Below are 24,930 nucleotides of genomic sequence, written 5' to 3' on the forward strand. Positions count from 1 at the left end.
GCATTCTGAGGGTTTGCTGGGTGCCAACCACCACCCCTTAGGTTCTGTGCTCTGACCACGCTGTTCGGCCCTCCTGTTGTTTTAGACCTTGAACTGCCTTCGGGGCTGGGTCACTCCCCGCCTAGACCAGATGGTCTCTCAGCTTCTCCCTCTGAGCTTCTCACCGCACTGATGCCCATCCTGGGCATGCTGGTGCCGGCCCCGAGGCCCCACGCTCACAGTGGCCCCCAAAGTTGGTGCCCTTCCAGGTGCAACCGTCCACGCCCTCCCAGGCAGCCTTCTGCGCGGCCCTACGGTCCCTGCACAGATTCCAGCGCGGTCTTTACCATAAGTGTGCTCGCTTCGGCAGCACATACACTACAACTGGAACGAGACAGAGAAGATTAGCATGGCCCCTACACAAGGACCACATGCAAATTCGTGAAGCGTTCCATATTTAAAAAAAATAAGTCAGGCCCTAACCGGTTTGGCTCAGGGATAGAGCGTCGGCCTGTGGACTGAAAGGTCCCAAGTTCTATTCCAGTCAAGGGCATGTACCTTGGTTGCGGGCACATCCCCCGTAGGGGGTGTGCAGGAGGCAGCTAATGGATGTTTCTCTCTCATCGATGTTTCTAACTCTCTATCCCTCTCCCTTCCTCTCTGTAAAAAATCAATAAAATATATAAAAAAATAAGTCAGGAATCAAACAGAGATTCACTGAGAAGACAAGGAGCTTGGTGAGGACAGAAACCATGAGTTCTCGTCTTTGTTTCTCTGAGACCTAGAATAATATTGGCATATATGACATATTTGGTGGAAGGCAGGAAGGCAGGAAAGCAGGAAGGAGGGAGGGAGGGAGGGAGGGAAGGAGGGAGGGAGGGAGGGAGGGAGGGAGGGAGGGATGGGGTGGATGAGGAGAGGAGAATAGGTATAAAAAGGAAAATGGCAGATGGCATAGGAATGGGAAAAAATGTTAGTTCAAACCTAAAGCTACAGTTGACAAATTTCCATTGTCCCTCATAGATTTTGGAGCCATTCTTTTGGCCTATGTTCTAGATCCAAGTTTGAGGCCTCCAGTTCTTACCTAGATGCCAACCAAAGCAAGAAAAGCTACCAGTTCCATTGTTGGCCCAATTTAACAACAAGTGAGTCACAGGTCCTAAAGAGGAGCACAGCTCTCCGTAGTCTGAGAGCCACTCCAGGCTGGTAGGATTGACTATTGAACTTGTTTTTTTTTAAATCAGACCATTTCTTTAAAAAATATATATTGATTTGAGAGAGAGAGACAGTGATGTGTTGTTCCCCTTACCCATGCATTCACTGGTTGATTCTTGTATGTGCCCTGACCGGGGTCGGACCCACAACTTTGGTGTATGGGGACGATGCTCTAACCAACTCGGCTACCTGGCCAGGACCTATTGAACTTGGCTTTTTAAGTGAAATGATGCTGACCTGCTCCAGTATCTTCCAGATAAGCACAACTCGCTGAGACTATGCTTAGGAAGGAAAGAGAATTAGTGGCTTGTGCTCAAAGATTAAGGGCTCATTCTTGCAAATTAACTCTACTCAGGGATCAGGCTACACTAGGAAAATGCCTGGCAGTGCTGGCGTTACCCAGGAGGGCAGCCTCCTAATGGGTCATGGTCTACCTCTGTGCAGAGATGTGAGTGAGACAGCAATGCTGCCCTGTCCCCATTAGTCCTAATGGGTCAGCTCATGGCAGTGTGACATGTCACCTATGACCACAGAGGGGTAAACATGGTTCAGCAAGATTGGCTTGGCAACTTTATCGAAAACACCTTATGGTGCAATGTGGAGGCTCTGTCTGCCTCGTCCACCCTCAGGACGGGCAGCCACATAAACGGCCTAAGAGTGTAACACAAGCATGTCAAACTCCCAGCCTGCTGGCCGCATGCGGCCCACAACAAATATTTTTGCGGCCCAGCCAATATAACGGTATGTAAGAAACATTTTAATAAAAATTTCAGAACTTAATTTTTACAATACCCTATTATACATAATCCTATATAATAAAAGCCTAATATGCTAAGTGTCTGACCATTCATTCGACCAGTTGCTATGACATGCACTGATCACCAGGGGGCAGACCCTCCAACCGGTAGGTTAGGTTGCTGCTGGGGTCCTGCCGACCAGGTCTGGGCTAGACAGGCCAGACACACCCTCCCGCCGTCCTTCCCTGGCCCTGATCGTGCACCTGTGGGGTCCCTCGGCCTGACCTGCACCCTCTCGCAATCCGGGACCCCTCGGGGGATGTCGGAGAGCCACTTTCAGCCCGATCCCCGCAGGCCAGGCCGAGGGACCCCACCGGTGCATAAACCCATGCACCGGGCCTCTAGTTATTAATAACGAACTGCATCGTTCACTAATGGCTGATCACTATAATCGTGATGCATTCATTTCCCTCACGCACAGGCGCACCATTTCTCTCCATTAATACTGGCAGTGAATATTTTGGTAGCCGATGGCCACGTCATTAGTCTTGGACTGACTTGTTTGGTGTGCACAGCAGGAAATATTTTGCTTTCGGAGAACAAGAAAAATAGGTTTATTTGCGTTACGCTTATTAATTTGTGAAGTTATTCAGTGTCTGGTAAGTTTATGTTCAAGAAAAAATATTAATTTTTATTAAAATGTCCTATTATTTTATGTTAACGATTACTGATTTATTTCAGCCCTTTGTATTCAGCATGTCTCTATCAAAATAAATCTACGTTTCTTTGAAAATGGAAGCTTTTGTTTTTTTGCGGCCCACATAAACTTAAACCTGATTTATCTGGCCCGTGTTAGCCTTTGAGTTTGACATGCGTGGTGTAATGGCTGAAATGAACTAGAGCAAGAGGGTGGTGAGAGAGGGGAGGTGGGGTTTGAAGCAGGGGAGAGCCCTGTGTGAGGGCCATTTGAAAAGTGGAGCAAAGGGCATTATCCAATCTGAATCTTGCTGTACGAGCCGATGAGGCAAGGCCCTGGCACTGCCACGTCTCCTCTCCTCAGCTCTGACCCAGTTCCCGGCACCCTCGTTTCTGTCTGGGCACCAGTCCCGTGGCCCACGTGGCACAACCTGTTCCTAGCTGCCATTCAGCTCCCCACTGGGATAGAGCAGGTAGTGAAAGAGTCAAGGGGTCACCTACTCAATGCAGAATCGTCTAGAATCTTCTAGGCTCAGATGAGTGAAGTGGTGAAAGAGGAAAATGTCATTGCGGCAGGAAAGATCTCCAGATGGGACTCTTTCCTTCTGTTCCCTCAACACCCATGGCGTAAGTGACCACATGACACCAGTCCCTCTGGGATGGCCTTGAACAAACACGACCTTAGACGCATGAACCCAGAACACTCATGTGATCAGCTTTTACCACAAGGGTTTCCACAAGTCCCAATACTAAAATAAAATAGAACCATAAGCTGTTAAATTTGTATAAATCTAACGGGAATGCAATATATAAAACTGAGGCTTCAGCCCAGGTTTCAGCCATGGGCATGTTGCCCTCATGACGACAAGCAAGACTCCCTTCCATTGTAACCAGGACGCACCAGAGCATGAAGGGAAAGGCAACGGCAACGAAAGGAGAAGTGATCATCAATGCCAGGTGCGTAACTAGTGATCACCAAATGGTAAGTCTGTTATCAGTGCTGTTATCATTATCAGTAGCACCCGGGCACCCAATAGGGAGGCGTGCTGGCTCGTGTGATGTATTAGTGAGCTCAGGACGCCAGAACGGAGCAGCACAGACTAGGCAGCTGAACAACAGGAACGCTCTTACCGCAGTTCTGGAGCTGGACTCCAAGGTCGAGGTCCAGTAACGCAGGTTCATTCCAAGGCCTCTTCTGTGGGCATGTAGAAGGCGGGCATCTCACGGAGCCTTTTTGTGCATGTGGAGCGGGTGGGGGGGGGGGGGGACTCCCTGGTGTGTCTCTTCTCATGAGGACCCCAGCAGTATTGTGCCCCTATGAGCTCATTTAACCTTACTTACATCTGTAAAGACCCGTCTTCACATACAGTCACATTGGGGTTGGGCTTCCGCATATGGATGGGGACACAAACATTCAGTCCACACACCTGGGCACAGCCCGTGAGCGCTGCTCAGAGGTTATCTGATGATGGACATCCGAGTGGTGACATCTCATTCACACCTTATCCCTGGGACTCAAGCCAACTAGCATGAATCATCAAAGGAAATCTGTCTTCTTTGGTAAAATCTTAGGATATGATAGGATTCTTGGAAGACAATGAACTAGAATTTGATCCCAAACCACTTTTGACAAGGCAGACTGAAGGAGATCTGCTCTGGCTCTTCCTATAAATTTACCTCAGGGGTTCAGGCCTGTCTGCTTGAAAACATTTCACCCTGCTTCTTGGTCATCAGGGTCACATTTTTCTGAAAGTAGATACCCAGAGAGAGACATTCTGTCCTTTAACTGCATTTTGTTTGTTTTTGTTTGTTTTGTTTTGTTGTGTAAGTACTGGGTCTGCCAGGCCTTCCAGCACTGAAACCCTGCGCTGGGCTCTGCCCATGTGGCAACCACTGTACACTCCCTGAACAGGGAAGGAGGCAGCTTGCTCAACTTCCCTCCCAACCTGGAAAAGAGTTTATTTTTTAAGAAATATGGGTTTTATTGATTTTAGATACAGAGGAGGGGAGAGGGAGAAAGAGAAAGAAACATGGATGTGAGAAACATCCATCAACTGTCTCCTTCTGGGGGTCAAACCCAGAACCAGGGCATGTGCCCTGACTGGGAATCAAACGGGCGACCTGTCAACGTGAGACAGCACTCAACTACTGAGCCACATGGCCAGGGCCCAGCCGGGAGACATTGAAATCAGCGCTCGCCCCCGCAGGGTGGAGAACTGGGAGCCTGTGGCACTCCGAGCCTGTCCTCCCAGCCCTGTTCTGAACAGAGAGTGACAAGGCTATTGACGATAGCCTTTCTAGAAATCATGTCCTGGGATGCGATCCAAGAAGGACCTGCAGTACACGCTTCAGCGCGGCGCATTCCTGGGCCTTGAGCCGTTTCGAAACCACCGTGTAACCTTGTGTGTTCTTCGGGCGATTTCCATGACCTGGTCAGGGGTGCAGTGAGCAGCTGCGATACGATACTGGATGTGTTCTTCCTCCAAGGAGGTTTTGTTTCCAGATTACTTTGCACGCCCACCGTGAAAGCCTGCTCTGCGGTCCTTCCTGGATCATCCTCACACCCCGCTGCTAGCTGGCACCTCTGATGTCCCCAACCACCTACACTGTTGAAACTTGCAAAAATTCACAAACACATAGAAAGAAACAAAATTACTGGGAGGTAATCAAAAGGTTCAAACTTTCATAAAGCTGCATAGCATAACTGCTTTTATTTCATTTATTATAAAAATGTCCACCGTTAAGCATGCATCATTTGGGTCAATGTATTGAAAAAACACATTGTCAGCAGATCTTTAGCAATTTGCAAAGAATCCTGCTGTTGATTTTCTTAAACACTCACCAGATTACTAGCAGTATTATGATCAAGTGTCGTGCCAGGAAACGGAAACAAGGCCCCCCTGACAGGGGACGGGCAGAGCGGGCTGCGCCGGTGCCGTGAGCCTGGTCTCAGAGCCACTGGAACAGCGGGCAGACGCCGAGGCCGGCGGCCCCTCCCCGTAGGGAGCACCACTGGACACGTCGTTTAACGGGAGATCTTTTCATTCTGACTCCTGACGAGGAGAGACAGACCCCGAGCTGCAGGCTGCGCCCGTGCAGGAAGCCGCCTGTCTGTGTGACACTGGGACCTACGAGGCACTCAGGCTGGAAAAGGCCAGTCCGGGCCTGCAGTAGGTGGGCTCAGACCCGCTGCGCATCTGCTGAGCAGCGCTTGCCTGTCAGGAGGGGCCGCAGCAGAAGGCGGGCGGGGTGTGCCCGGAGGACACAGCCTTCTCCCAGCTGCTGGTGAGGTGGGGGCGGCGCTCAGCTGCCGGGGCAGAGCAACCGATTTCTCCTTGTTATCAAACATATGGAACGCGTTTGGCTATAGAGTCTTTATTTTTTAAAACTCCCAGTACATCCTCTGAACTAGGGTCCCCAGCAGCACACGGTGACTTCCCGGCTGGTACCTGAAATCCTAACATGATAGTAAATCCTCAGTGAGCAGAAAAGCCCGAGACCTGAATTCATCTGTGGTATTTTTTTAACTTGTTAACTTTTTAAAATTAATTTTAGAAAGAGCAATGGAGAGAGAGAGAGAGAGAGAGAGAGAGAGAGAGAGAGAGAGAGAGACATCGACAGGTTGCCTCCTGTACATGCCCCCAACCAGGGACCAAACCCACAACCAGGGTATGTGCCCTGACCAGGAAGTGAAACCACCACCTTTTGGGGTGCAGGCGATGCTCCAACCAACGGAGCCACCCGGCCAGGCCAACTTGCTAAACGTTTAAAGGTGTAGAGGCACTAAACACTGGAGGCTTATTCTCATAGAGGGTGACTATAGCTCTTAGACATTTAAGTTGTTCACCCACATGTTCAGCGGACATGACAGAGGACCTCGCCGATATAAGCCTTGATGAGGCACTGGCCATGCCAGCAGCTGCTGGGCTCCGAGGGGCAGGTGCCAGGAAGGCAGCCGCCACCCGCGCAGCCCGGTGCCAGCACAGCGCCCGCGGCATCGGGAGGGCGATGTGCTGGTCACAGACGTCCCACAGCCCGCAGGGTGCTCATTTGCTTGGCTCCCTACATCCGTCCCATCCTCCAAACTGGTTTAATCCAACAGGGACACCCATTCTTCCCCTCATGCTCTGGCCGAGGAATAGGCACCTGACCCACTGCTTTACCATCCGATTGGGGAGATGTTCCCTGGGCGAATTTCTGGGTGAGAATCCAGAAGAATCCTAGATTCTCCTCACTCTGGACTAGCATCCTGAGTAGAATTAACTGAGTAAACTGGCACAGACCTTTGGGGAAAGATAGCACAGAAGTCAGCAAACTTCGTCTGTAAGGTCAAGAGTGACCCTGATGACCAAGAAGCAAGGGCAGAATGCTTCCGGGCGACAGGCCTGACCCCCTGGGCTGTGTTTATAGAATAAAGAGCCGGAGCAGCTCGCCTGCAGCCCGCTTCCTGGGAGGAGGGGAGAGCATGGACGGGTAAAGGTGTCTGGACACAGGTCCTGAGTTGATGCCAATAACCAACATCTGAAGCGTCACTGGCTATGGGAAGCCTCACAGCTGGATCCCAAGGACGGGCACAGCCGCGAGCAAGGCAGCCTCCTCCCGGCAGTGCAACCGGGAGGCGTGAGGGGCGTCAGCCACACTCCCGGCAGCTGGAGGGGGCGGGCTCCGTCCTGAAAGGCAGTGTCCGGTGGCAACTCGATGGTCCACTCCACTCCAGGTCCCTCGCTCGTCAGAGGAAGTTGTGGCAGGGAGGCGTGCCTCCCCCTGGAAAGGGCGTGTCTGGACGTGGGCAGAGCCACAGGACACGCTGCTGCGAGGGGAGCTGCTGCGGAGCCTGCGGACGAGGCCCTGCGCCCTGGGACCTCGCTGAGCTGCGCGTCAGCCTTGCCGTAGCCGCAGGCCTGCTCCAGTCACTTTGAACTGGTTTCCTATTTCTCGTAGAGGCTTGCATTGTCACCACTATATCCAGTTTCAAAGCGAATTTATGGCAAGTTCAAGTGATGGATAGAGGAAATAGAAGAGGGAATAAGTAAGATTGATTGATTTTTTCCTGAACATGTCTTGCTTTTCAAAAAAAATAAAGACTATAATGAAATGGAGAGCAATATTATTGAAATATATTAGTGTTCGTTTCTCTTTTGCATGTTTGTACTGACCTCGCTCTTACTCTGCCAAAGACATTCATTGCCTTCCGGGTCTTTAGGTTCTCTGCTAGTAAAAAGGAAGAAGGATGCAACATTACATTCTGACATCCAGAGAAAGATTTTCAAATCTGAAGCAAGACATTTGTTTCATAAGCCATGAATTTTCATTATTTTTTCTTAAGTTTCCATTAGGAGCCAGACCTGGGCAATGTGACATTCAAGGTTTGCAGTAGCCAAACTAAGGATAGGACACAAAACAAAATCCCCCGTCAGGCCTCAGTGGAGAGAGAGAGAGAGAGAGAGAGCAGCGAGCAGACAAACTGTCCGCCATTCCTCCGGAGGTACTCAGGGGTGTGAGGAGGGATGGTAAGTAGCTGAGAGAGAAAACTCAAATCAGAGACATCTGCCTTCGAAAGCCAGGGCCCTCGGTTAGCCAGGCACTGGTGCGGCGCGGAAGAGCACCGCAATGGTGGAGGGGTGTGGGTAGATGGATGAGCCCAAGGCAGTGTTTCTGTCTCCCTGTGTGTCCTCAAAGGGACCCGAGGTTCCCACATGCTCTGGCGAGGAGATACAGCTGGGCTCGGGGAGGCTGTGGGCCTCAGACCCAGAGCTCAGCCAGCCAAGGATACCTGTTCCTGGAACCGAGGACCCCATGGGCATGTGGATACAACACCTCAGGGAGCCAGACGCGGCCAGAGCCCATGGATGAGGAGAAGAAAGCAGATGGGAGTTCAAGGACACCAGGTCTAAAGTCCTGCCTCCCCTTCCACTCAGAGGCCTCAAAATGTATGTGCCTCATGTCATACCGGAGAGAAAAAGGGAGAGGAGGGAAAATATGGAAGGTGAAGCTCTCTTTCAAAAAAGACTCTACCATCAAAACAACACAGCTGAAATCTAAAGAGACAGTGATCGTTTATATTTGCATTGTAACAGGCAAGTACTCTACACAAGGTGCGCACCCCGCTCACCCCTCCTCACCCCTCAGGCCGTGCATGTCTGGACGTGGGCAGAGCCCTGCGGGCATGTCAGGGGGCACCGTGGGCACCAGGAGGCAGGCGGAAGGGCCAGGAACCCAGCAGCCCTCAGCAAGGGCAGTGGGAGTCAGTGTGTTACCAGCACAGCCCTCCCTCGGGTGGGTACTTCTCAGCAAGCGTCCGACATGGGGCCCTGAGCTCCCCGGTGGAGCTGAGCCCGGCACCCACTATGGTTCCTGTGTCTGGAACACGCGCTCGCTGGCAGCCCGGCCTCTCAAATAACTACTTGCTCTCACACTTCTCCTCCCAGGGGACCTAAACTGAGACCTCTCCGCTGCCTGTGCGACGGCGGCGTGAGGCCGGGGGCACGCTGCCAGATGAGGAGCTGTGTTGGCTGTGAGCACTCAAGGCGATGAGAGAGACTTCTCAGCGTTAGAATCGTGGCCACTGAAAGCCACTGTTCCATTCTGGAAGCACTAATCGTTGAGGCAGCAAATGCGGGTTCAGTTAAGATGTGGTACCAGGAATCCTCTCGGCCAGCGTGGGCTGCTCTGTGGAACCAGGAGCGGCCTACACAGAAGCCTCTGGAGCGCGCTGGGACGGGAGCCGGTCCTCTTCCCCACCACTGTCTGAACCGACCGCGTGAGTCATCGCCTCTTCCTCGCCCTCTCACCTCTGGTAAGATGCCAACAAGATGTCCATCTCAAACGCCAAAACTAAGGAGAGAAGGAAAGTACGAGTACTGAAGGTCTTCGACTCATAACAGAACCACGCAGCACACAGCCAGTCATCAAAGACCTGCCTGGCAGCAAACTCTCTCCCCGAGGCAGCTGCGAGCGCCAACGATGAACTGGGTGCAACTCAGCAGGCGCTCTGATGGGCGCTCCCAGCAGAGCGAGGCCTGCCATCGGGACTTAAAACAGCCGCGGAAGCGAGCCGCAGGCGCTGTGTCCGGTGACGCTGCAGGTCAGCATCCAGACTCCGTGGCAGCGACAGCGTCTCTCCTGGCTGGGTGAGCAGGCTGAGGCTTGCCTGCAGGGCATACTCCTTGGGGGAGTGGCTCGATGAGGCACTGTCACTATGGGACACAGCCAGCACCCAAGGGCGTGCAGAAACCAGCGGTGACTCCCCACGTGGCTCAGAACCGGCACACCGGCACTCCCTCTGCCCACAGTTCATGGCCAAAGCCCAGGCCTGCCAACGCTCAAGTCCCCGAGATAGGATTGTGAACTCCACACCCAGTGTGCCGGAAGGGCAGGGGTCGGTGTGCAACAAGCCAGCCACTCCAGGAGTGAAGGGGGAAGCGCACTCCAGACAGAGGCAGCAGTGACACGCTCCTACCCTCAGTGCCCAGGTCAGGTCCTCAGGAAAAGCACAGGACGCACGCGCCAGCAACACAGCCATCCTGTAGCCTCCTGCACGCCTGCGGCCACATCAGGAGACCCAAGACGGCTTCTAACGATTAGCTTCAAAGGCTGCCCGGGTCCACAGAGGCAGGAGCATGCGCCCACCCTGCCCGCCTGGTGACGGGAGGAGGGGATTTCCAGCTCAGGGGCCTTGAGGAATCCAGCATTTCCAAGGTGGCCACTGCGACACCGTAAGAATGTGTGTTTGGTTGTTGTCCTCAGTTCCTGGCTCCTAAACCCTCGGGACCTGCCTCGTCCTAACAGTGTCTTCTCTTGGTGAATGAGATAACTGGGTTCAGGGGCCCATAGGTAGTTTCAGCTTGGGGAGTGGCTGCCAGAAAGATCCAGACAAGATTAGAAGGTTGGAACTTCCAGCCCCACCCCCTGACCTCCCACCGGGAGGGACATGAGGGCGGAGATTGAGTTAATCACCAATGGCCGATTATAGTACTTAATCAATCATGCCTACATGATGAAGCTCCATAAAAAAGTTTAAAAAACCCTAAAGGACAGGATTTGTCCAGCTGCCAGGCTGGTGACCGCAGGGAGCACTGGGCGGTGGTGCCCTGGGGGGCGGGGGGCAGTGAGTGTCCCCATCGCCCTGCAGCTCCCTTCCCTCTGGCTCTCTGTGGTGTGTGTCCTTTACAAAGAACCACTAACAGCAAGTAAAGCACTTTCCTGAGTCTGCAAGCCATTCCAGCGAATCACCAAGCCTGAGGGGGCCTACAGGAAGCCCAGTGCAGGTGACGGCCTGGGACTGGTGGCTGGCATCTGAAGGGGCAGTCTGGGGGGCTGAGCCCTTAACTGTGGGGTCTATACCAACTCTTGCCAGTGAGTGTCAGAATGGAATGGAGTCCTTGGTACCAGCTGCATCTGCAGACAAGTGGAGAATTGCGTGTGTGGTGTGGGGCAAACCCCACAGCTGTGAGAGCGCGGGGAGAGAAGCTCAGAGCCTCTTCATGAGGGGGAAGGCTCGTGTGATGGGGCAGCGAGGCAGGGGCCCTGCGATGAGGGGCTCGTGGTGGCCGGCCTTCTTGTTTTCCACCCAAGGGAATGGCAGCAGCGGAACAGAAGGTGGGACATGGCCACGGGGGCATGTAGCCGGGCTGTGACCTGAACACTTCAGTGGAAGGAGGTTTTGCTGGAATCTTAGGGTCTGAAATTTCAGTGTCGAGTCCCCTCCCCCTGTGTACCTACAGCCGCCTCCCTGGAGGCAGAGGCTCAGATCGCAGGACTGAAGGGGAGAGTCAGCGCCTCAGGGGGCAGGATCGCGCCCTCCTTCTCTGATGGCAGAATGGCCGCTCTGGCAGGGCCATGCCTTTGGCACCTGTGACTCTGAAGACCAGACCACTCAACTCCTAGCTGGTGCTCTCACAGCAGAACCCGATTTCCCAAAGGAATTTCATGCCGGACCTTCAAACAGACAGCATTCCGCATTTCCATTTGGAGAGCGTTGGACAGGCTGAAGCCCTGGCTGCCCCTCCCAGGAGGCGATGGTGCGGACCCCACAGAGCCCCAGGCGGGGCCTGCAGTGGGCGGGTGGCTGACGCCTGCTGACCCGGTCCTGCGGGGCTCGGACGACAAAGGGAGAGACGCTGGGCTGAGGGGACGCTCTCAGTTCGGGATCTCCCTGCGCCTGTGCCAGGTGGCTGGTTAACTAACCTCATGTCCAAACACCGTGGTCCGTGCTGATTCTGCCCAGAGCTCTCAAATTCTAGGGCGTCTAATTAGCATACAATCTGATTAACATAGTTTAATTTCCCCCAGCTAGCAAGGGTTTCATGAGGAGGAGGAGCAATCTTGCTAGTTACGTATTACAAATCTTAGTTTACAACATAAAATGAGTTTATGTAAAATATTCGTTATTACGGAACAGGAAAACTGAACACAGTTCTTTTGATTCACAGGCGTGAATTCCCTCAACATGCACAGAACCAAACAACATAAAACAGGACAAACGCAGGGCTGGCAGGTGCCGAGGGTCCGCCCACCCCGGTGAAGAGACAGGGAGGAGTGGACATAGTCACGAAGGCTAAGGGGACATTGCTCACGGCAGTGGACACAGGAGCAGGTTCTAAGACTGGGCTCCAGGTGGCTTTGAATATCCGACTGGGCTTGTGTTACTTCAACGTGTTCCTCTGTTGTCCAAGGCGAATCAGTAAGATTTGGAACATGGCGGACCCAAGTGAGGCTTCTAGAATCTGGGAGGAGAGAATTTGTAAGGAGGGATGATTGCCCCTAGGGTTCTCCAGGCCAGAAAACACCCCGTCCCGTGGGGCTCTCCTCCCTGGTCTGGCCAGTGAATGCCGACGCCAGGAGTCCTGTCATCTGCCCTGGGTGTGCCCCTGGGTGTGCCCCATCCGGGACGAGTGGTAGAAGCAGCAGCACAGAAGCCAGTGTGGGGCCAGCAGGGCCAGGCCTGGGAAGGGACCGGAGCACAGGTCCCGTGAGCCTGCTCTGTCCGCTGCCGTGTGATGTCAGCAGCAACGAAGCCACCTGCGAGCAGGCAGCCTCATGCTCGAGGCCACAGCTGCAGGTCAACGGGGCCTGTCGCCCTATCTATACTGGGCCTGGAGGTGCTCCCTACCCCCAAAAGGGATGTGAGGTGGCTTACCAACAGGACAGCATTCCAGGGACAAGAAAGTAGAATAATCATCATAAATGCAGCCGGAGGTGAGCAGGCAGGGGTGCGAGGGGAGGAGGCAGGTTTGAAGCCTCAGAAGAGCTGAGCACAGGCGAGGAACTCAGGGTCCCGTGGATCCCCCGCCGCCATCCAACACCCGGGAACCACTCGCCGGGTGTGTGGGGCGGGAGCCACAAGTTACTCAGCTGTGGCGTCTTCCTGTAGAATTTGAACTTCTGAAGTGCATTCGGAAGTGTGTGTTCACATGCACTTTTGTTTTCTAACCAGAGATTTGAAAGCTCATCCGATGCGCTATTAAAGCCTGCTCACCTGTAGCACCATTGCTGATGGTCTGGGAAGCCGTGGGCAAACGGAACCGCGGCCAGGTGCCATCAGACCTGGAGTTGGTGCAGCTGCCAAACACCTCTGCGGCTCCGTGTCTGGGCTGAGTGTGCCGAGGGCGCTCTCGTGTTGGGCCTGGAGGCAGACACTGTGCCCGCTGCCACTGCACAGATGAGGGAGCGGAGGTGAGTTTCCCAGCAATGCAATGGGCAGTGGCCATGCTCATTCCCAGCGGCCAGGCTCGAACGCAGCGGTGTCACTACCGAACCATCCAGCCCACCCACTGTGCACAGGGACCACGTCCAGATGTGCACACAGGGGTCTCGGGAGGTCCTACTGTTTCTTACTCGGAAACCGAAAGGCAAGATGGGCTACTTACTGCCGGGGACACTGTCTTCCGCATGCTGGTGTGTGCGGGATCTGCCCAATACTGTGAGCGAAATGGGCTTTATGCGGTAATTTTATAGCAGCTGGACTATCTTTGACATTTCTTAAAAATCATGATCAAGGAAAGCCGCATTCCCAGCACAGCTCGTTAAAGGAAATAGCCATGCCATAGCTCTGCCACTTCCTTGCAGCCTGACTCTGGGCCCGCTACGTGGGTTTTCTGTTCTTTTTCCTAATATCGTATTATTATTACTTCACTGCTGGGTGCATATAATTTCCACTGTCAAACAAAAAAACCTACTCACTTCATTTTTTAAAATATATTTTTTATTGATTTCAGAGAGAAAGGGAGAGGGAGACAGAGGCAGAAACATCAATGGTGAGAGAATATCATTGATTGGCTGCCTCATGCATGTGTCCTGACTGGGAATTGAACTGTGACCTCCTGGTTCATAGGTCAATGCTCAACCACTTAGCCTCACCGTCACACACTACTCACTTCATTTTATTAAACATATAAAACTCAGAAACCAAGCTAGTTGTTAAAAATGGAAAGATAGTCCTAGCCGGTTTGGCTCAGAGTGTTGGCCTATGGACTGAAGGGTCCCAAGTTCAACTCCGGTCAAGGGCACATGCCTGGGTTTCGGGCTCCATCCCCAGTGCGGGGGCGTGCAGGAGGCAGCCAATCAATGATTCTCTCTCATCATTGATGTTTCTATCTCTCCCTCTCCTTCCTCTCTAAAATCAATAAAAAATATTTTTAAAAGATGTAAAGATAAATGTAAACCCCTTTTCATAGAAAAATAACTTGTGTGTAAAATCCTACACTAAAAGCAGGAAGGCAAAGTATGCAGCTCATCATCAGAGTCCCCCTCATACTCAGTGAGGTCTAGTCCAGCCATACAAGATTGGAGACTGCATTCTATACCCTCAGTGAGCGCCAAGAAGCACACGGCATATCAATATCATGATAAATTCTGAAAAAATAATGAAAGTCAACACCCAATCTCACTTTTTAAAAACACGCATGAATTATGCTCATCGGGACCCTCCCTAAACAGCAAGATGAAGCTGTTGAGCTTTGGGTGCGGTCGAGGCGCTGGGACGTCAGGGAGAAGGAAGCCGCTGCGGGAGGTCCAGGCCGGCTCCGGAGGAGGCGAGAAACAATCAACGTCCTGTACTGGCAAATTACACAGTATTTCCATGCATGCACCCTACTGACTTACAAACACCCCAAACCCGGTGGCTTGGAAAGGCACCGCTGTACCTACCGCTCCTGCTTCAGTGGCCGCCTGGGCCCCGGGTCTTGTCCCGCGTGTGGCCACTGGCGCCCGGTGCCCGGCTCCCTGGGATTGGCTGGCGGCAGGCGAGCTACGCTGGTATTGTCCCCCCAGTTGCTCATGGGGTGATTAGAAGTAGTCCCATCCCACAGACCCTCCTGCCTTACTGTCCCTACCCACAGACTGCGGAAGGATGCTGAGCGCGTCCCTGTTCCCGCTGGCCTCTGGAAGCTTCTGAGCTCCAAGTGCCTAGAGCAGCCTCTGGGGGAGGGAGGCGCTGCGGCCCAGTCCAGTGCCCCCGGGGTGTCCTCCTCAGTCCCTGGGCCTCCACTCCTTCCCAGGCAGGGCAAGCAGTGAGTGACCGGTCCAGTCTGCTAAGCGGGCTCTTCAGCACTCACCACGCAGCACGCAGCTAAGCCGCCCTCTATGCGCTCCCCACAGCCCAGCCAGGGTGCTCTTAGTGACCCTAGCCTCTGCCCTGAGAGGAGTTAACACCCCAAAATGTATAGAATCGTTATCTGTAGGTTGGGAGATTATATGTCAATTATGCATATTCTTAATTACTCTTCTGTGTTTGCCTGGTTTTCTACGAGTCGGTGGCGTTTTTAGATTTGAAAAAGAAAAACATATTTCGACATTGCCCAAGTGCATGAAGCCACAAGCAGGCACGGGCGCCTGGTCACGGGCACCTGCGACAGTGGGAGAATCGGGCTCCGCGTGGGTAGCCGTTCACCAGGCGCTGCCCTTCCGCTCCTAGGACCCCCGGGCCTGCGGACTGACTGGGGTGAGCAGCGGTGCCGTCCTTCCCCAGAGGCTCTCGCAGAGGGGAAGCTGCCTGTTTTCCTGGGGCGCATTGGTGAGGCGATGCTCCCTGTTGGTGTTAAGCCAGCACCCGCTGTACAAAGCTCAGCAGAAAAGCACGTTTCTGTTGCCACTCACGTTCTGTTTTCCAAACGCTGCCAACGGCGAGTAAACACACGTACTCACCCAGAGCCTCAGACCGCGGCTGTGCGCTTCCGGGACGCCGCCGCTGGCGCACGGCCTGGCTGCTCTGACGTTTGGGTCTCCAGGCTGAGGCAAGGGGCGCAAATCCTTTTGATCCTTCTCGTTGGCACGTGAGGCCCTCAGCAAAGACAGATTCTGCTGCCCTCCAGGCGAGGATAAGGTTTCAAACGCTCCAAGCCCTTCATAGATGGAAACAGCCGCCGAAAACGAAGCAGCTGGCCCGATAAATCCGGGCTTCGGTTTGGGTCTTAAGCACAGCACCTGTTGCCAGCAGGCAGGTGCCCGGGCCTGCAGCTGAGGGTGCTCTTATGTAGCCGGCTGGTATCACAGGCACAAGGGATACAGCCTGACACGTGAGGACAGAGGGATAAATGAATTTGTTTCAGCTCTGCCGCTGCAGCAGGAGACCCGCACAATGTAACAGGACCGAGCAGTAAGTAACGAGAGATGTAAGAGAAGAACACGCATCTGCCTGGGTCAGCCAGACTCCGGGCATCTCTCCACGGGGTTTCTATGGTAACAATGTTCACCGTGCGTGCCCACCAGTTAGTGATTCAGTCTCCAGACCGCACCCTCACAGGCTGCAGGCCCGCCCCTGCTCCCCACTTCCCTGGGGCATTGGGACCACAGCAGAAGGGGCCCAGAGTGAAACAGCTGAGCCTCAGGGCACTTGGCAGCGGCACCCCTCGCAGCCAGGAGCCCGCGGAGTGGAAGGGACAGGCAGCAGGGGCGCCGGGCGCGGGCAGGGCTTGTGGGGGACCCATTCACAAGACGTTCAGCTTGCCCGGATCTGGGTGGTATTTTTACCCTCCCCCACTGCTGGGATGTTAGTTAGGTTCCTCTCCTAATGAAAACGTTTTACTAAAGACTTGCTTTCGAAACAGAGCCTTGGGGCCACTCGGAGCCTGCAGCAGGCAAGCCCAGGCAGCGCGGAAGGGAGGGAGCCTCTGTGCGGGGCGCGGGCTCCATCAGCGTCGCCGGCTGCCTGCTACGCGAGGGCAGAGCGCTGGGCTCAGGGAGCAGGGGGGCCCTGCAGGCCATGGCCCCGCAGCCACCCCAGCGGCTCTGGAACGCCAACAGGAAGGACAGCATGCAGCATGGCAGGGCGTGGCTCTGCTGCCGCCCCCACCCCCGCCCTGGGCCCACTCCTCTGGAGTCTGTGTGGTCAGAGAAGGGTGCCCTGACAGGGAGGGCAGCCTGGCCCTTCGTACAGCCCTATTCTTGTTACTGTTACTGTTTTTTCACTAAAGGTAACAATGTAAGGGCCCTGTCCTTCATGAAAAGTCGCTCCCTATTCCCTGTGTATCTTAAGTCCCATATAGAAAAATGAGATCTTTCATTATGTCTTTGAGCCTTGATTTTTAGTTTACTTTGGCAATGTCAAACTCAAGCCAGACCCAGCAGGCCACCCGCCAGAACACTGGGGGCTCCATTCTGGTGCTGCAACGGAGTAGCAGGGGTCACCCCCCCCCGCCCCCCGCCATAGCGGGCGGCGCTAACGGGAGCGGGCACACGGGAGGAGGTGTGCCTGGCACTGTTTGCTCTCTGAAGGTCAGGCTGTGCGGGGAGGAGGCAGGCCAGCTGGCATCGCTGGGCTCTCCTTGCTGGTCTGAGCACACGAGTTCCAGGAAGCGGCTTCGAGCTTTGGCCGGTGACTGTTCATTATGTCACTTGGGGGTCAAGGGTTTCTGTTGCAGGGAGTCCTACCAGTTCCTGATATTTACAGAAATAGGCCTTCAAATATTGACTGAAGGAGTAACGTGGGAAAGTGATGTCAACCCGGTGGGACTGAAAGACAACACATAATATCGATGGGATCAAAGGCTGCGGAGGGCGCAGTCTGTTTCCCATGAGGATTCTTAGACTCGGCTAGGAATCTGCTGTCGGCTTTTCCCTTCCACACAGAACACCTCACGTTCCGGAAGTCAGCGTAGGCGACAGCTACTGTGCTTCGAGAGTGCGACCTATAAATCCTAACACACGTTAACGGCTGTGGCATATAAAAAGTAAGAAATGACTTTTTCTGGGAAAGAAAATTAAGAACCATTATTTATTTATTCTTCATCATTTTACAGAGATTTTTATGTAAAGTTACTAGAGAAGGTAATGTAGGCACAACATGTAGGGACATAGGAGGCACTTGATAAAAAACAGCTTCCTGATCGCACTTTTAAAACCAAACCAATAGCTGGCTGGTGTGGCTCAGTGGTTGAGCGTCAACCCATGAACCAGGTGGTCATGGTTCGATTTCTGGTCAACACACATTTTCTCTCATCATTGATGTTTCTCTCTCTCTCTCTCTCTCTCTCTCTCTCTCTCTCTCTCTTTTCCTTCCTTTCTGAAATCAATAAAAATATATTTTAAATAAATAAATAAAATACCAAACCAATCCAAACAAAAATCTGGCCAAAATGATGATGAAACAGCAGAAAAAAATTTACCTTCAGAATTACAGATGAACTAAACCATCCAAAAGAAAAAAAAGCAAAGAAATGAACTTGTAAATACTAGTAGTGTGGCCTTATTGGAACAAGGATGTGAGTCACTCAGCCTCAGTCAGAGCAGCACTTACTGCCCCTGGCAAGTCCCCTGAGGAGCCGGTGCCACACCTGCCAGCCTCTGTAAGGAACAAGCAGCAGGAGGTACACGTGCTGACACAGGTGGTGGACCCGAGGCCCCGGTGCGCAGCACAGCTCTGCCTTTGCCACCGCCACCGCCATCGCCATTGACACTGCCATCGCCACCGCCACCGCCACCGCCACCACCATCGCCACCGCCATCACCATCGCCACCGCCATCACCATCGCCACCGCAACCGCCATCGCCACCACCACGCCATTGCCATCGCCACCGCCACCGCAACCGCCATTGCCACCACCATCGCCACCGCCATCGCCACCACAACCGCCATCGCCACTGCCACCGCCATTGCCACCACCACCGCCATTGCCACCGCCATCACCACGGCCAGGGCCAAGCAGCACTGGGACCTGGGAGGACGGCCAGGCCCTGGGCAGCGCCTCCTGGGAGTGAGCACCGGCTGCTCGGCCTGCTCCCACCTTCTCCTCTGGGGACCTAACACGACCCCTGGATCGGTCCTCACTGAGTCCCCAGTGACTCTCAGCCTGTTCTCAACCATTTCCACTTTCTGGGCAAGAAAGCAGCACTGTTTTCTCAGCCCCCAGCTCGGCTGGCCCCAGGCCTAGAAAGGGAGCACGCTCCTGAGGAGGGCCTGCTGCAGGCGGAGTCTGGTGTGCACTTCCTCGGGAGGACGGGTGGGGGGACCAGGGACCTCAGCCCCCGTGAGGAGTTCTGTGGGGCCCAGCTTGCTCCCCTGCACACTCAGGACCCGAGACCCACTGTCAGGAGGGAAGTCCCCACCCGATTGTGGGCTGGGCTCTGCCGGGCAGCACCGCTCCCTTCGGAGGGGGCGGGGGAGCACTGGGATCAGTCCTGGCCTGGGAAGCACTGCCAGGCCTCGCAGCCTCCGTCACAGAGGGCAGCTGGGCACAGCCTGGCAAGGCCCAGCCACAAAGCCTGGGACAAACCGTTTGCCAATGCAGATGGTTATATTTATGTGTATACATAAACAATGTGCACGCACAGATAAATATACACACATGTACACACACACCAGTATTCCTATCTAATAATAGAGTAATATGCAAATTAGGCGTCACTCCGTGACAAAATGGCGGCCCCCATACCCACAAGATGGCGGTGCCCAGTCCCCTCAGCCGCGCTGCTGGAGTGTCTGGCCTGTCCCACCAGCAAACAGAGCACTGAGAGCAGGGCATGGCGGCTTCCTTAGTGCTGCGGCAGCGGGAAGCCGCCAGGCCCTGCACGCTCGGAGCCAGTGGAGGAGCAGGGCCTGGGGTCTTCCCGATGGTCGCCGCGGCGATCAGGCGATCGGGAGGACGCCAGGCCCTGCGCACACGGAGCCAGCGGAGGAGCAGGGCCTGGGGTCTTCCCGATGGTCGCCGCGGCGATCAGGCGATCGGGAGGACGCCAGGCCCTGCGCACACGGAGCTGGCGGAGGAGCAGGGCCTGGGGTCTTCCTGATGGTCACCACAGCAATCGGGAGGATGCCAGGCCCTGTGCACATGGAGCCGGTGGGCGATAGGGAAGACTCCAGTGCCAGCAGAGCAGGGCATGGTGGCTTCCTGATCTCTGCAGCCGGGAAGCCGCCAGGCCCTGCATGCCGGGCATGGCGGCTTCCTTAGTGGGGCAGTGGCAGGGAAGTCCCCAGACATGGCAGACAGAGCCCAGACAGCAGGGCTTGGGGGCTTCCTTAGTGGGCAGTGGGGGTGGGAACACCCCCAGGCCCCGCAGACAGAGCCTGGACAACAGGGCATGGGGGCTTCCTTAGTGTGTCCGTGTCTGGGAAGCCCCTAGGCCCAGCAGACAGAGCACAATGCAGGGCATTGGAGCTTCCTTCACATGGCACATGGCGGCAGCAGGCAGAGAGCGACAGCAGGGCATGGGGGCTTCATCTCCATGGCTGCAGGGAAACCTCCAGACCCCGCAGAGAGCAGAGAACCATGGGGAGTGGGCCTAAGCCATCAGTAGGATATCCTCTGAGAGCTCCTGGATTGTAGAGGGTGCAGGTTGGGCTGAGGGACCCCCCGTGCACGAATTTCATGCACCAGGCCTCTAGTATACATATATTTATGTATGTAAGCGTATATTTAATGTTTCTTTGTTAAACATACCTCATACCACAAGTACAGAAAGTGCACAAAGCAAACACGAAACTTAATGAGACAAACTTGCTGCTCCCCCACGGCCTTCCCAGACACCGGCCTGCCCCCAACCACCCTCTCCAGAGGAGCCCAGGCTGGCTGGCTGGTCACTACTTCTTCACTTCTCCGTGTCGGATCATTACCCTGGCCCGGGGGCGTTCCTACACAGTGGAATTTAGTGTTACCCTTTTTTCCAGTTATGCCTTAAAAGTCCGAAAGCTCCCACCCAGATATGGATATATATATGTAAACATGCATGTGTACACACAAGGGTATACTTACAAATGCCTTAACATGTTCAGAAAAATATCCAGGTGTTCCCTCTGCCTATCACGTCAGTGCACTGCACCCCTGGATGCCGTTAATGGGAGAAGCAATGGACAAGTATAAATTAATACCATCGTGTACAAAAATGAAACTGCCATGAAGGCTCAAGTCGGAGCCCCCGAGAAGAGTTCCTGGAATGAGCATGAGGCCACCCCCAAGCCACTGGCCACCCACTGCTGCTGGCTCTGGTGCAGTTTACCCAGGGACCCAGGAAATGGCCATGCGCCCGGCAGCTCGAGCTGGCATGGGCCAGGGGCTGGAGCCATTGCCAAATGCTCATGGATTTGGGGACGAGCTGTTAGGCATGGCCATTATTAAAAATTAAAATGTAGCCCTAGCCGGTTTGGCTCAGTGGATAGAGCGTCAGCCTGCGGACTCAAGGGTCCCAGGTTCAATTCTGGTCAAGGGCACATGCCCAGGTTGCGGGCTCAATCCCCAGTGGGGGGCGTGCCGGAGGCAGCCAATCAATGATTCCCTTTCATCATTGATGTTTCTCTCTCTCTCTTCCTCTCTAAAATCAATAAAAATATATTTTAAAAAATCAAAATGTATACACCTGCAATTAAATACATTATATTAAAATCCAAGGTAATAAGTGCTCACCCGTCATCGCCCCACCTCACCTGCTGGGCTGCTGTGTGTGTCTGTCCGCGGCATTGTCCGGGGGCACACTTTACGACGGTGGGCACTGCAGGCCTCTGCCAACTTCTTGCTTGGACACATCAGGCTGGGAGCGAGAACTCAGCCACGATGGATCATCTACAGCATGGAAACTGGTAAACGCCACAAACTAGGTGCCCACCCCCACACACATGCCCACTGGTCTGCCTCCCAACCCCTAAATATTGAGAACTGGAACCCAAGTATCTTTCAAGGCAGCCTTCCCAGCTTGAGACCACAGGTGGCCCCCACTTTAGTGTGTCTCCCCTGTAGGGAGGGGAGGTGGTGGGCAGGCCCAAAGCTGGACATGAGATGTGGCCAGACCTATCGAGGGCCGCTGGGGGCCGAGGTGGCCACTGAGCGGGCCAGAGAGGCAGCTGCTCACCCCCAGGCTCCTGCACACTCTCTGCCCTTCAAAATAGCTACTCCCTCTGGAATCAAGGGTGGGTCTGCCCAGCCCCAGGGCTCTCAACCAGTATGTGTCTGCTGTGGCCACACGTGGTCTAAGCATCATTCAGGTGGGGTGCCCGGTGCCAGGATTATATCAGGCAACTGCCTCCTGCTTATTGGTCTTCTGGTCTCTCCTGGATGTAATATTGTGGTGGAATAAGAAATAAGAGTAAGAGTGCCTGGGTATCGAGCTATGCAACAATGGCCGATGATTTAAGCCACCATGTCTACATGATAGAACCTCCAGAAGACCCCACTGCAGGGCTCAGAGCTGTGGTGGTGAGCACTGCCGTGTGCTGGGAGGGGTGCGCCCAGACCGAACCTGGAGCCCCACCCAGGACCTTCCCCTAGGGTCTCTTCTTCCATCCGCAGCTCCAAGTTGTATCCTACGTAATAAACCAGTGGTAGTAGGAAAGCACATTTCTGAGTTTGGTGCGTAGTTCTTGTGAATTACTGAGCCAGGGTGCCGGTCTTGGGAGCCTCTGAAAGTATGGCTGGTTGATCAGAGGTGGCGGCCCTGATCCGTGCCTGGCATCTGAAGAAAGCAGTCTCAGGCCCTGATCCCTGGGCTGCAGAGCCTGTGCCAACTTGTTAGTGTCAGGATGGAATCGAATCACGGGACACACCGCGGGGTTGGAGAATTGAGAGCTGTTGTCCAGAATGGCACCAAAAGAGCACAAAGGCAGGGGAGCGCTGTGTCCTAAGAATGCCGTGTTCACTGTTATGCTTTAGCCCTGCACTCATGGGACCCACATGTCCTCTGCGAGACTCTGCAAGGCAGCCCCCACCCAGGCCCCGAAACGTTCCCTCCCCTCCATCACTGCCGAGGGCCTCTGAAGGCCCAGAGAGCTGCAGCCCACCTTCTGTGCCCCCCACCTGTGTCCCACCACATCTCCAGGTCCCCAGGCCCCTGTCCTCATGGTACCCAGGCCCCAGGCTTAGCACATTTTCTGCAGCTTCTACCCAGCAGCCTTCCCTTCCATCTCTGCCCCGGGTCAACGCCCACCAAGTTTGTCCTGACCACAGGCGGGTCCAGGCAGAAAGGAAAACCCAAGCCTGAATTTGACCTGGGGGAGAGCCAGGGGCACCCCTGCAGACAGCTCCCCTGGAGGGAGAGGCTCTGCCCCACCCCGCAGATCGGCTCAGCAGCTTCTGCAGTCGCAGCCAGTGCTTCTGGACACACTGTGCCGCCCTCACCCACCCTGGGCAGGGACCTGGGTTTGTGGGAGAAGCGGGAAGTCTCCTGGAGAGAAGAACACAGCGGAGCGGTGGGGGAAGGAGATGGGCAGCAGGGCAGGACCGCCCTGGATTCCCGCCGGAGGATGCCGTCAGGACCAAGGCTGAGCTCAGGCTCCTGGGCGGCCTGTGATCCCCGATTCTCATTAGAGAAACAGAGCGACCCTTCTCATGATGAGAGAGGAGAACCCCAGAGACAACTTTGTAGATGTGTGAGCACAGATTACAGAGGAAGGCTGAGGGCTTCCCACGACCCCACCGGGGGCCCCGCCCCGCCCTGCCCTGTGTGGGGGACCCTGGGGAGCTGGGAGAGGACACTGGGAATGAAAAGAAAAAAACAACTAAGAAGGAAACCCAGGCTGGGAGAGGAGGGTGTGCGCAGAGGAGGACCTGGCCTCGTGGAGGGAGGAGCGGGGAAGGGCTGCGCCTGCAGGTGAGACGTCTCTGAAGAGGGGGAAAGATTTCAAATGAGTCCTCCCCGGCGGTCTCCTCTTACCCAGGGAGAAGGCATGAAGACATGTTTTCAACCCAGAAAAGGGGACTTTTACAGACAGAAATAGAGCAAAGTAATCCCTGGAAGGCCCAGTCACCTCCTCAGAACGTCTCAGAAACAGCTTGTTTTTGTCTGCCACGCAGAGCTGCCCTGCAGGCCTGTCCCCTGCATGTTCTGTTCCTTTCACTTTGGAACAAACAAATGGCGTACCCGTGGCTGGCTGTGTTTGTGAGCGCTGTTGCCAGGTCCAAATGGAGTGGCTGCCACAGCTCCCGGGTGCTCGGCACTGACTCTGGACACTGATTACGTGCTCAAGGGCATGCTGACCCCTCCAGGCTCCCACCCCTCAGCCTGGGAGGCAAATGCTCTGCTCGGGCGGCCCAGGGAAGGCTGAAGAGGGCCAGGCTCCTCGGGAAGGGTGAGGCCCGGGCCGGGTGGGCAGGATTCGGGCAGGCTGCACACCTGGAGCCAGATGCAGGCAGCAGGCCTTGCCCCCGGGAGAGGGAGTCTGCCTCCCCACACCCCATGCCTCCTCCCCAAGCCAGCAGCCCTTGTCCTGGGACTCTTCCCTGCAGAGCCCCAGGCGAGACTCCCAGGCAGCGAGGAGGTGCCCTGCTCAAGTCACCTGTTCCCACAGGGCACCTACAGAGGCTGGCCACCCGTCCCAGCCCTGTGTCCCTTCTCTGCCCATGGGAAGCCCAGCACCTCTACCCACAGCTCTACAGGGACCATGTGGGGTGCAGGGTGGCACCCCCGTGAATAAGAGGGTATTGCTGCTAGAGGAAGGGGAGAGGTGCTGAGACCACACACACATTCATACACACGCATTCACACACACAACACACACTCACATTTATGCACACATTCACTCACAATACTCATGTTTCCACACACACTAACACTCATACACATACATTCACACACACTCACATACAATACTCATGCTTATATACACACTCACATACAATATGCACAGACTCATTCATGCACATGCATTCACACACACAACACACACTCATACACACATAATACACAGCACACATTTATACACAATACTCACATTTATACACACGCTCACATACAATACACACCACCATTTATATACCCTCATTCTCACATAGTACACACTCATACATTCATACACACACATTCACACTCACATACTTACAGTACATACACTCACATTCATACACACTCACATACAATATATACACTCACACATTCACTGGTACCC

At 54.5% G+C, this 24,930-nt stretch overlaps 1 long non-coding RNA gene and 1 other non-coding gene across 8 annotated transcripts in view; one reads left to right on the forward strand and one right to left on the reverse strand.

Annotated features, from left to right (window-relative positions):
- The first annotated feature begins 333 nt into the window (after window positions 1–333).
- Window positions 334–440, forward strand: LOC114228165 (U6 spliceosomal RNA). Its single transcript, XR_003614274.2, has one exon. It is a non-coding gene; the product is annotated as a U6 spliceosomal RNA (small nuclear RNA).
- An 11,590-nt stretch (window positions 441–12,030) lies between these two features.
- LOC114228160 (uncharacterized) overlaps window positions 12,031–24,930 on the reverse strand; it is a 34,279-nt gene continuing 21,379 nt past the window's right edge. For 5 of the 7 annotated variants that reach the window (XR_008558396.1, XR_008558394.1, XR_003614261.2 and 2 more), the window contains 3 exons: window positions 21,481–21,616; window positions 20,813–20,881; window positions 17,144–17,761 (listed from right to left, as the gene is read on the reverse strand). This is a non-coding gene — a long non-coding RNA (uncharacterized LOC114228160). Of the gene's footprint in view, window positions 12,353–17,143; window positions 17,762–20,505; window positions 20,692–20,812; window positions 20,882–21,480; window positions 21,617–24,930 lie in introns of those variants that run through there. The other 2 variants (XR_008558398.1, XR_008558395.1) reach the window with 2 other exon arrangements.

Source organism: Eptesicus fuscus, chromosome 15, assembly GCF_027574615.1.
Source record: "Eptesicus fuscus isolate TK198812 chromosome 15, DD_ASM_mEF_20220401, whole genome shotgun sequence".
Lineage (NCBI taxonomy): Eukaryota > Metazoa > Chordata > Mammalia > Chiroptera > Vespertilionidae > Eptesicus > Eptesicus fuscus.